At 47.1% G+C, this 12,386-nt stretch overlaps 1 protein-coding gene across 1 annotated transcript in view; it reads left to right on the top strand.

Annotated features, from left to right (window-relative positions):
• Notch2 (notch receptor 2) overlaps positions 1-12,386 on the top strand; it is a 138,764-nt gene that overhangs the window by 73,831 nt on the left and 52,547 nt on the right. The gene's annotated exons all lie outside the window — the stretch shown is intronic.

The following is a 12,386-nucleotide window of genomic DNA, read 5'->3' as shown; positions in this document are numbered from 1 at the left end:
TACTGATTCTCTGCTTGTACCTAAGTGCCTGTTCCAACTGTTCCACCCCCCCACCCCCCCAACCCCACCCCCAGCCCCACCCCACCCCGGCCCCAGCTGGAGAGTTGAAGTTGGGCTGCTTGGCTGGCGTTTGGTAGGCAAGGAGGGGCTGACACGGACTAGTGGGAGAGGAAATGAGGTTTCTAGCTGCCTCAAGAGAATGGGTGAGATTACATGGAAGCAGCAACTAGGCATGGGTTTGAAATGTCATGTAGAGTTGGAGTTAGCTCTGTACTTAGTGAGCAGAGCATAAGCAGTGTAGTTTTGCTCTGTAAGTGCGCATGCACGAAACACTGCCTTCTGTAGCTCCAGACTTCAAGGAGAACAGAAACATCTCCAGCTCTGTTCATGGTTGATCTGCAGTAAAGAAATCGGTTTCTTCTTCTTGGGCTTTGTTTGGAGCCTATAAAATCCATGTGTGTTATTTACTCTTTGTGCATCTTGAGAATCACTGTACAGTAGTAGTTTTTGTAGCCTTTGTATTCCTTCGGCAACAGCAGTCATGATGAACACTCTGGTGCCGTTTGTTATGGTGGCCACTAGCCATGGGCCAGAGAGCATCTGAAATGTGACTAGTCTGAATGAATTCGGGTGTGTTGTAATTGCCACACACAAAATACCTGATTTTGAGGATGTTAGTATGAAAAGGGTAAAGTATATTCACACTTGGGAATGTTTAAAGATTGACTATTAAAATTACAATGTTTTAGATATATTGAGTTTAAGAAAATAATGCCAAGGGTTGATTTCACTTTTTTGTTTGTCTTTTTTGTAAGTGGCTCTTGGGAGGTTTAGGATCCTCCCTGTGACTCTGCCATCTTTGTGTGGGAGCTGCTGCTGTAGCTGCAGAGGGGTGCAGAGCTGCGCTGCTGTGGGGGGGGGGCATCTGCCCTCTGGGTTGCCCATAGTGAATGAACATCCCGGTCTTGTCCTAACCTTGTTCTGTGGTAGTTCCTCCCCAGGGTATGGGTGGGACTGTTCTACCTTAGTCCAGGGCTTTTCACCTGTGGTCACTGGTGAGCTTTTTCAGTCTACAAGCCTCCAGGACTAGCTGGCTATGCTCAGGTATGCTAGGTTGGCTTGTCTGTGGGAATCCTTATGGAGAAAGCGACTATGTGGATATCCTTGGGCAGGAAAGTGCAGCTGAGGGTTTGGTGCAGGCTGAGCGCAGTTGCCTCTGTTATGCAGCCCTTGGCCTCATGCCATCTTATCAGGGCAGCTCTGCTCTGGCAAATGTCCATGGAAGGGAAGGGCTTTAAAAGGCCCCCAAATTTATTAGGGCAGTGTAGATTAATGTTTTGTCTACATAGATTGTTATTTGAATTTTCTTCTTAAAGGTTCATTTCCTTCAGAATTAAAGTTGACTCTAAGCTCAGCTCACAAATTCCTCAGTGTGGCTGATTTTGGTTTTGGGTTCATTCCCAGGGCAGATGTGATTGATTTTCCTGCTCTCATTATTAATCCAGAAATGTAATTTCAGCTTGGGCTTGAACACTGCTTTGGGACATGAAGCAGAAGCAAACAATGAAAGTTAGGTAGATTTGAGTCAAATAAAACCAACTGCATCTTTTCTCTGCTCTCCTCTATTGTACACACAGTGAGCCTTGACAGTGGGCTACAGTTCCTCTTGTTCCAGTTTAAAAAGCACATGTGGCCTGAGTTTATGAGTGCTTATACCAGAGGTAGGCCCTGAGCTCCTGGTTTGGGAGCAGAGTCTGCTGGTGTTTGCATGCTGCATGAGGTGGGTCTGTTCTGGTCAAGCTCTGACTGGTGACAAGTTTCCTGTGGAGTGAGAACTAATCATATCTTGGGCTAAGATGCTCTCTACGAACAGATGGGAAACACACCTCAGCTTCTCTGCTGTCTGCCAGGTATTAGAACTTGATCATCAGCCTAACTTCTGCAGTGCTGCCTTCCCACCCCAGTTTTGGTTTCCCGTCATTTGGACAGATCGCCAGGGTGCTCATCTGAAGTATCCTCATCCTCGAGGCCCTTTAACAATGATAGGAGGACATGTGGGTGGAAACGGCCGGAAAGGCATGGGATAGCTCAGGAAGGCCTCACTGTAGGCCAGCAGTATCCCAGGTTTTTAAGCTCCTATGGAATGACAGGGAGGAGGCTCAGTGGTAGGGACCTACTGAACAGCTCTCAAGTCCAGGGTTCTCTGTGAGAGTCTGTAAGGGGCACCGAGTGAAGGTAATTCCATCCTGTAAAATTTGTCAAGAAGAAGAAAGAAACTCTACATAAAGTCACAAGAAGAGGTAGAAAACATGAGTAGAGAGATTCAGGAAGAGGCGTAAATTAGAATCAACATACGCAGTGAGGACTGAAAAAAGTGAAGACGTGCTTTGACTCTAATAGGCCAGTGTGAGGTAATGGCAGAGAGAGAGGGAAACAGGGTAGAGAGGATTTTGACTTTTAAGCATATGAAGCAAATTTTCAGAAAACATCAGCAGCAAGCCAGAATAGAGAGACATGGAGGTCGGGCCTAGAGCCTCTGATTGCAAGTCTTTTTGTTTGTTTGTTTGTTTGTTTGTTGGGGCAGTGAGTTCCCATGGGGACCTATTAAAAAACAGCAACAACCACCAAGATTTAGGCCTGAACTGTGACAAGTACTCATTCACATTTAAGAAAATGGAGGAGGAAGTTGTTACAGAGAAGGAAGCTAAGAAAGGGGGAGGGAAGAGAGTTTGAAAGAGAGCTTTGCCCGTGGCACCCCCAAGTCCCAGGCTCCACTCGCTCAACTCTGCCGGCCTCCGCTGCAGCATCTGTGTTAGCATGTGTGGTACTGTTTGCTCTGGCTGGTCGACCTGTCAGCTTCCCTGGTCGACCCCTGGTCGTACTATATGTCGCACTCCTAGGACCTTTAATAAGTGATAGCTGCTTGATGCATGAGAACCAGGGGATCAAGAAAGCCAGCATCACACTGTTTTAAAGAGAATTATCTGATGTATCTCGCACGTGAGGATATGCATCTGAGTGCAGTGCCTGCAGAGGCCAGCAGTGGACAAAACTCCTGCGGCTGGAGCTGCCTGGTGTGGGTGCTGGGAATTGAACTCAGGTCCTCTGGAAGAGAAACGTGTGAGCTTAACCGCCATTTCTGCAGTCCTGATCACATGTATTTCTTCAGGACTGAATCGTAGTCCATGATGCGTCCATACTACATGCTTATTGTCAGGTGATAGAAACTTCTGTTGTCTCTGTTTCTTAGCTGTTGTGAACAGTCCTTTAGTAAACGTGGAAATGCAGATGTCTCTGGGATATACTGGTTTCATTTCCTTGTGTGGATTGTTGGGTGTGTTTTCTTTAATTTTTATGTGCATGGGTGCTTTTGCTTGCATGTATATGTATGTACCATGTGCATGCAGTGCCCGTAGAGGCCAAAACAAGACATTGGAAACCCTGGAAACTGGAGTTTTAGATGGCTGTGAGTTACCATTTGGGTGCTGGGAATTGAACCCAGGCCCTCTGGAAGAGCAGCCGGTGCTCTAAACTGTTGAGCCATATCTTTAACTCCTGGTAGTTCTATATTCAAACTGTGAGTAGCTTCCGTAATAACAGACATTCTCTTTAAAAGGGTGCTGGGATTCCCGCTCTCCCCTTTCCCCCACATTCTAGTCAGCATTTGCTATTTTGTGTCTTTTTTATAGAGCAGCTATTGTAGTAGTGAGAGAATATCTCCTGGCTCTGATTCGCCTTTTCTGTCCTCTGTGGGTTTTACATTTGTAATCTGGATTTTTTTTAAATCTGCTTTATGGTATTGTTAGGACTTTTGAAAAAAAAATTTTTTTTTTTCCGAGACAGGGTTTTTCTGTGTAGCTCTGGGTATCCTGGAACTCACTCTGTAGACCAGGCTGGCATTGAACTCACAGAGACCCACCTGCCTCTGCCTCCCGGGTGCTGGGATTACAGGCGTGCGCCGCCACCACCATGCAGGACTTTTGAAATAGTAATGCATCCTCTTAAATAACATCTTGGCCCGTGTGTACAGCTTTGGTGCAGCTAATCAGTTGTATTACGGCCATCTCAGCTGTGGCTCCTTCATTTTGGCTAAGTTTCCAGTCAGTTAAGTAACTGTGAATGATGTGACGTTTTCGGGAAAGGCCCTGGTGCACTCTGGGAGCCATCTGGGAGGCTTTGGTTTCGTTGACTTCATGTACAGTGGCATTTTGCTAGTATACAATTCTTGAGTCACCAACTTATGTTGAGATTTTAGGCATCTCTCCTTTGCTTCTGGGGGCGAGGCCTGTGGGGAGGGCGGCATCAGACACGTGTTTCTCCTTCCTTGAAGATCAGCATTGCTGTCCTTGCTGTTTTCTTTGTACGGTCTTAAAGTCTTCCTCCTTCCCTCCCACAGAGCTCAGCTCTTCTCTCTTCCTATTTCAATCTGCTCTCCCTTGGCTTTGCATTTTACGAGAACATCTTAAACTTTCCCCTGTAACCCTGATTTATAGTTCCTTGTCTTTTGTCCTGTCCTTCGCAGCCTGTGATCCTGAACTTTATTTGCAGCGCATTCTTGTCTTCGTGTGACACACAGTTATCTTCATCCTTTCTGTCTCTGCTGCCCTCAGCCTCTTCCACTGAGTCTGGTAGTCTGTATTTTTTTCTTTTTTCTTTTTAGAACTTAAATTTGTCAGTGTCTTGAGAGCAGAGAACCGATTCTTTCTCAGTGTCCTAGTTCCTGGCAATGAATATTTTTATAGTGTGCTCTTTATCTAATCACATGTGGCACACATCCATACTTTATATTGCGGAACCTTTAATAGCCCCATGTTGGATTTTTCCATATTACTCATCTTGCACAGAGTAACGGCTTGCCTGTAAATAGAGAAATTTATGTGCTGTTTGGATCCCCTTACCCTGAACCTCCCTGTGAGGTGAGGGCTCTTCTGTGTCAGTTGGCTTAGCAGTGAGGAGCCTAAAGAAGTGGGGAGGGAGCCAAAGCGTGGGCCTTCCAGCAGGGGGATTGAACCTTGGCACCACCTTCCTTTTCTGGAAAAGCCTCTGTGCCAGGGCTCAGCTTCCTGAATGCCAGCTCTGGCCCAGCTCTCCGCAGAGGCTGAACTCGGCTGTGCTTTGGTGACTGCATCCGGAGTTTGTCCCAGATGCACCGCAGACATCTTTGTTGCTGTAGTGGCCCCAGTGGCCCACACCTCCACTGTGCTCTTGAACTGGAGGGGTGAGGTGGAGTTCAGGCCGTCCGTCCTGCAGCATAGCAGGCTTTCTGAAGCAGTCGGATGTGCTGTGTCTTTGCTTTGGTAGAGGCTCCGTGTTTTGGGATGGAGCTGCAGAATGCTGCGTGGAACCCACGCATGCCTTGTAAATTCAGCTGCACCCATTCCTTTTCATTGCCTCTAATGAGCCATGTTCCTTGTCATCCAAACCTGCGCATATCATGTCCTTCCACCCAAAATGCTCCCCACTCCTTCCTTCCACCCACACATATACTCTTTCTTATACAACCTGTCCTGCCCGTGTGTCCTTCAGGCCTTCAGTTCCCAGTTTTGTTCTGTAGCTCTCTGTCCTCCTGAGGCAACAGGTACCCATTAAAATACTCGACACCTTGTACTATCATTATTCATGTGGGCATAACCACTATTTGCTTAAAAGTCTACAGCGTAGAAACCAGGGCTGCTTTATTAATAGATAATCCCAATACAAGTACTTCAGGCCTGACGTGTGTGTGTGTGTTTGAGGCAATGGATGAATTGGGGACATTAGATTCTCTGGTTGTTCCTGATTGATTCTTTGTTGCCTTTTCCACTATGAACTGTGTTTGAAAACTTTCATAAACTTGAGCTCATCACTTGTGAAGATGATGCTTGGCTAAATGGAAAGAACTTACAGAAATGTGTGGCACCTGAAAATAATGTAATGCATACATTTTTACTGTTGGGCATGAGTAGTAGAGTCAAAATTGAGACTGGAATCTCTCTCCGTGGACCCTTAAACGCAGATGACAGCATTTTTAGGGGGACTGCCAGAGCTCTGCTGGAGGGCGCTGTCTTATAAGATGTCTTTAGGGACAGGGTAGGTTTCAGATGAGAAGGAAATTGTCACCCCAGCATAGATTACTCTTGGATAGAGTGAAGGGTGAGGACAGAGGCAAGGGGAACTTGGTGTGGCCATGAGCTGTAGTATAGCGAACAGGACAGAGCTGCTGAGCCGGCAGGTGTAGACAGGGCAAAAGGGCACTCTCAGGAATGACTGGAATAGACGTCCTCTGATGTTAGGCTCTTACTCTAGTGACATGACGATAGTTTAATAAGAGATGACAGAAAGATACCATCACTTATTAGTAAATAAGTATTGAGCATTCCTGGATATTATTAGCTGGGCATTATGCTAAGCTGTGGGGATTCAGCCACAAAGTACACACCTGCCATCATTTCTCTGTGAAGTTTATAGTCCTAAAGTAAACAGCAGTGAGGAATAACAGTCTGATTCTGTGTAAAACCTGACCTGTAGTGAATGCCTTGCAGGATTAGTAGAGCGTGTATGGAGGTCTGTTAAAGGTGAAAACTAATTTTGTTTAGGCAGAAAAACCTAATTTTCTCTGGGGGAAAATGGCATTTCAGATGGACTGAGAGCCAGAGTTTTGTGGGGCAGGGTAAGAACGCCCTCAAGCACAGGGACCACATGTCCTAGTGTTAAAGTGAAGGAATGAGATCACAGACAAAGAGGTGGTGGAGCTGGTGAGAGCAGAAAACATAACTAGTGCTAGAACTATGTCCTGCTGGATAAGTCATCAAAGGGTTCAAAGAAGCAGGTAGCACAGTCCAGTTTATGTGTTAAGATCATTCTTGAAGCTCTCTAGAAAAATAAAATTGGTCCTGATGCAGGAAACACGGCTTTTGAGGAGTCCTGAAGGAGAGACAATGATATGGAATTAGCACAAGGATTCCTCAAGAGCTTTGCACTTTCCTCTGTGCACATCCCTTTTTGCTCCTTACCTTAGCCACACCCACCCTCCCAGGAGAACAGGTGTGTGTGCTCGCTAGCACAGGGTCACACAATTCCTTCTCTGTAGGTGGGCCCTGGAGATCAGGGCTCACACCTTTAGTCCTTGAAGCTTGTACAGAAACCTCGTTTTTCCTCTGCTCCTTAACTTGAGAAAGGAACTAGAGTCTGTGTACGGGGAGAGCCTGTGGGATAAAGCTTGGGAAATGCTCTCTATGACCTGAAGATAGAAACTCCAAGACATAGTGGTTAGTGATTGCTGGCTGGAAGGATGTGTCAGTGGTGACATTGTCTTGAGTTTACCATAAAGGGGAAGGGAACAGGGTCAGGGACCGACTATATTTTATGCTCTTGTGTGGGGATTGTTGTCGAGGTATGAATTGATGCTTAATGGGTACACTGATGCGATCCAATATTTCCCGCAGACTTCGCAGTCCACAGATGAGTGGGAAAACAGCCTTAGAGCACAGGGCTTAGCAGGCAGGTCTCTGTTTCCTCGAGCGGCCTCCTTTTCCCTCATCCCATCACTTACCGCTCTAGGTCAGAGTGATGGTTTCTCTGTGGTGCCTTGAGAAGTATAATGAGCTCCTTGAAACCCTCCCTGTTACAGCTGCTAAATGGTGTCTGTGTTTAGTGGGCCGTGGCTCATTTGGGTAGAGCATTGAGACGGCCCGACTCCTGGAAAACCTGTGTAGGGTCTTATTTACCAATAGCAGGTTGATGGTGTTGTCTTTATCTGCGGCACCACTGGGCTCGCTTCCTCTTCCGAGGTTCTCAATCCTTCCTGTCCCTCAGTAGTCAGCTCAGGTTCCTTTCCCAGTTTGGAAATTGCCTTCTGTGGCAGTCTCACATTGCACAGCTTTTTAGCACATACTTCCATATTGAATTTGTGTTTCTAGCTCTTCTATCACGAGGGCCGGCACAGTTGGGCAGGATAGCATACTTCTCTGACAAACAGCAGTCTGAAGTCTGTTTTTCCACCAACCCCCTTGTATCCGACATGCCTTCTGAAGTGAATGGTAGAGCCGGTTCCTGAACTCATGAAGCCTGAAGTCTAGTGGGAGGAGGGATGAGAGTCAGTAGGATAAAGTTAAGCTTTGCCAGGTGCCAGGACAGATATTTGAATGGCTGCCGTGGTGGGTACTGTGGGAGATGGGTATTTGGAGGTATGGTTAAGTCACAAGCAAGGATGGCGAGTAGTTAACCCTGCGAGTTGGAAGGTGTAGAGAGCATGCAATGTGCAGAGCCCTAGCTCAGGAAGAGCTGCCAGAGCTGGTGTTGGCTTGAGATGTCTGAAGGAGAGGGCTAGGCCAAAGTGGCCATTCAGAAGGTTTTCAGTAGCTTCAGCTGGTGTTAGTGTTTAAAGTATCCACCAGCTGCAGACTGGTGAGTGTGACATCTCGGACCAAACTAATCATGGGCCCGTTGCAGCTGTGTCGGGAAAGGCGTCTTTGCCTGAGGGAGGAGGAGAGGGGCCGCACAGCCCATTGCTTTGGTCCCAGGGTTAAGTGGTAGCAGCCTGCAGCATCTCCAAATGAAAATTACTACGAGGTGATTATTGCCCTCCAAAGACTTGCCTCTGTGAACTCAGCGCGGTCTGCTTAGGGAGTTCACAGCATGGTTTGTGTTGACCCAGATGACAGTGCTGCCAAGACTGGTCTGCACTGATGGTTTAGTAGCTTGGTGGGGCAGGGTGATAACGCATGTCTCCCTTCCCGCTGCGGTTTTATTTGCTAGGTAGCTCATAACTTAGTGTTCTCTCCCTCCTCCTGCTCAGTCACTTGCCTTTGTCCCGTCAGCTCACCAGTGATTAATCTTCAGTGTTGATCATAGCCTCTACCTGTTACATCAGGTCCAGCGTTCATATTCAAATTTAAAGCCTCAAACCATCTCCAGCCCTTGTAAACCCCAGCAGGAGAGTGCACTGTGTTCATTTGTTGTCCTGTGAACCTGCCTGGACCATCCTCCTGAAGTGAGAACCCTCCCTCCTCACAGACAAGCACTTTCTTGCTGTGGGGAATGGGAAAAGCTCTGTGACCAGAGAGCGTGCCACACACCCAGAGCTCCTGCGAGTACCAAAAATGTTCCCATCCTAATCTCTCACGACCTCCTGCCTTGCTGCTTTCCCTGGGATGTTCTTTATCTCAAGCAGCTGGGCCTTCTCACTAGGCTTTGAAGACTGGGAGCAGGCGACCAAGGGGCATCCGGGGATGAAGATGTAGCTGAGTAATGGTAGAGCATTTGCTTAACGTGTACAAGGCCCTGGGTTCAATCCCCAGTACTGCCAGAAAAGAGATAGGGCCCAAAGTTTGGCTATGAGTCTCAGCATCTGCTGGGTAGAGTCTTTGAGAGTCCCTCTGGGGTATGCTTCTGTCCTGTTCCCTGTTTTCTCCATCTTCCCAGGTCTATCCTATTTGCCTTTCTGAATGAAGATTGAACATCTTACCCAGGGCCCTCCTCCTTTAATGGAGATATCCTAGAACCCCTGCTCAGATGTAGCCCATGGCAGCTCAGTCTCCAAGTGGGTTTCCTAGTAAAGAGAACAGGGGCTGTCTCTGACATGAACTCAGGGGCTGGCTCTTTAATCACCTCCCCCTGTGTGTGGAGCAGCCTTACCAGGCCACAGAGGAAGACAATGTAGCCAGTCCTGATGAGACCTGATAGGCTAGGGTTAGAGGGAAGTGGAGGAGGACCTCCCCTATCAGTGGACTGGGGCATGGGAGGAAAAGAGGGTTGGGGGCAGGATTGGGAGGGGATGAGGAAGGGAGCTACAGCTGGGATACAAAGTAAATAAATTGTAATAAATAAATAAATAATTTAAAAAGTGACAGGGCTGGGGGAGGGGATCAGATTTGGAGTTATCCTGATAGAGGTTTCAGTGACAGTGCTGACTGAGCTCGGGGACCTTCTTGACTGCTGAGGCTCACTCCCCCTCACTGTCGGTTTCTGTTGGGGTTTCTCTTGCTCAAAGCAGGCATGGACATGAAGCGCAGCATCTTAGGAGACGCTCTTTTGGGAATTTCAGAGCGAGGGACTGTAGCGACTATCTCAGTGACTGCTTTCAGCATCCTTCATCGTGGAGCTTGGTGACAGAACTGTATGAAGGAGGGGGTGAACGATCAGAAATGAATCTAGGAGGCTTTTGTTCAAGAACCTTAGAGCAAAATGATCTGGTTTGTAGAAGATCACTTCTCAGCTGGTGTCCCCATAGATGTCTAGATTTCATGCCTGATGAGCAGCATCAAATAAATGTATAGAGACAGTCTTCTTGAAGGAGCACTGAGCTGCTCATCCCTCAAGAATATTCCCATTTTTCCACATCGGGCAGTGCTTTGCAGCTGTAAGTCTCCCCCTAATCTGTCAGCGTGACTCATGGTCTTGCTCTTCACCTCCCCTGCCCTCCCACTCAGTCCTGCTTTCCCACCTCCCCTGCCTGTGCCTGTGGGAAGACGCGCCGTGTGGAGGTGGGGTGGTTTGGTCAGGCTCATGCCATGAGTCTGTGTTAAGTCTAGAGCAAGGTGAACCGGTTACAATCCCAGCTTTCCTGCACTCGTTGCCTGACACAGTGACCTTTCTAGACTGTTGTTAGTTATAAACGACATGGCTTTTATGACAGCTCACAATGTCTGTTTCATTATAGACAATTGGGCTGTTAGTATCGTTTCTCAGGAGTGTCAGGTTTCTTTTCCAAGGAAATAGTCTTTTACCTACTTTTTTTAAAACCCACTGTTTCTTACCACGGTACATATAAAATATATGTGAAATATTTTTAAACACACAGAACCTCATACCCAGATTTATCTCAGGCCCCAGCAAAGAATGATGACATGGAACATGCTTGCATTCCACCAGTCAGCGAGGTTCGAGGGCAACACAGCTGTCTGAGCTAGTGTAAGTGTAACAGGCGAGGCTCAGCCATTACCCAGGTTACAACAGCTCCTTACCTACTTGTTGGTCATCTGTTGATTTCTCAGCCCCGCCTGATCCTAATAACACAGCTGTCATTCTTTGAAGTAGCATTTTTTTGCTGAGAGCATAGGGGAGTAAATGTTTTGTAATGAATGATATCATCTCTCCTGGGTGGGTGTTTGCCACTCTGATTTCTCCCTACTTCACTCTGTTTCTCTCTTTGTCTCTTCTTTACTGGCTTTCTCCTTCTCTCTACCCCTGTCCCTCTTCTACTCTTCCCTTTTTTATTCCCTCCCTCTATCACTTCCTTCTTCCCTTTCTTCCTTAATCATTCACTCAGTCTTCTTACTACGTTGCTTACTACCTTGCTCATTCACTCCATCGTTCATTCATTTCTTTCTTCTCTCCTTCGATCATTGGCTCCTTTACTTCCTCCCCTTCTCGAGTCAAACTGTGCACAGAGAGCAGAACTGGGTGCGGCTGAGTAGGCTCACAGTCAGCTGGTTCCGGGATGAGAGGAGCCAACAGTTTGAGTTCCACGATGGCTTGAGTTCTCTCTGACTCTGTCACCCTTATCACTTTGCCTGCGGACCAGCCACCTTATTATTCTGTCCTGTGGTGTAGGGTTTTTAGTCCAATAATCTGGAAAGAGACACAGCAGTATAGCTTGGCTGAGGTGCTCACCCTGCATCCAGAAGTAGGGCCAGTGTAGTAGTAAGCCTGCTGTCACAGGCCCTGCAGATGAAGTGAGGGGTAGGAGCATGAAGCTCTCTTAGGAGAGACCCCAAACATCCTGGCAGGCAAGTTAGTGGCCTTGGCTGGAAAGACAGAAAGATCCCCAACCAGAGGTTGCTTGATGATAGGTAGCAGAAGGGAGATATGTCACTAAGGAAGTATGGCAGTTATGTTTGTTTGTTCTGTAGTAGTGTCGATGAAGGCCAAGTTGGGCTGAAGGAGATCAGTTGGGTTGGTTCAGACATGTCTGAAGTGATGATGCCACAGCTGGGCACACATGGGCCGTCTGCAGTTATATGACTTTGGAGGTATTCTGGGGTCTGTGGGAGCTTTAGTATTTTTAAATTCAAGTATTCTGTGATTTTCTTTTCCATAAAGACGTCTAATCAGAATGCCCCTTCAATTCCTCATTGAAGGTTTTGTTTGTTTATTTATTTACAAAGGGGGAATGAATGACAATTTTTGTTTGGTTTTAGAATTTGCTGTGGTGTAGAAAATTCAGATATTCTAATCCTGATAATCCTTTGAAGCGAAACTGGTTTTTAAAAGAGTTCCAACAGCACCTATTTATTAACTTGTTTCATAATCCAGGTGGCCTAGCAGTAAACTGCTTTTGTGGATCATGAGCTCCTTGTTGTAAGAATAAGACAGCCCCTTGTTTGGGGGTCAGGAGCCCTCCCAGCAGCCCCAGCCCCATGGTAGCTGGGGCTCATCACCCATCTGCAGGAGCATGTGGCCGCCAC

This window comes from Meriones unguiculatus, chromosome 10, assembly GCF_030254825.1.
Source record: "Meriones unguiculatus strain TT.TT164.6M chromosome 10, Bangor_MerUng_6.1, whole genome shotgun sequence".
Taxonomy (NCBI): Eukaryota; Metazoa; Chordata; class Mammalia; order Rodentia; family Muridae; genus Meriones; species Meriones unguiculatus.
This window is presented reverse-complemented; position numbering and strand designations above follow the sequence as displayed.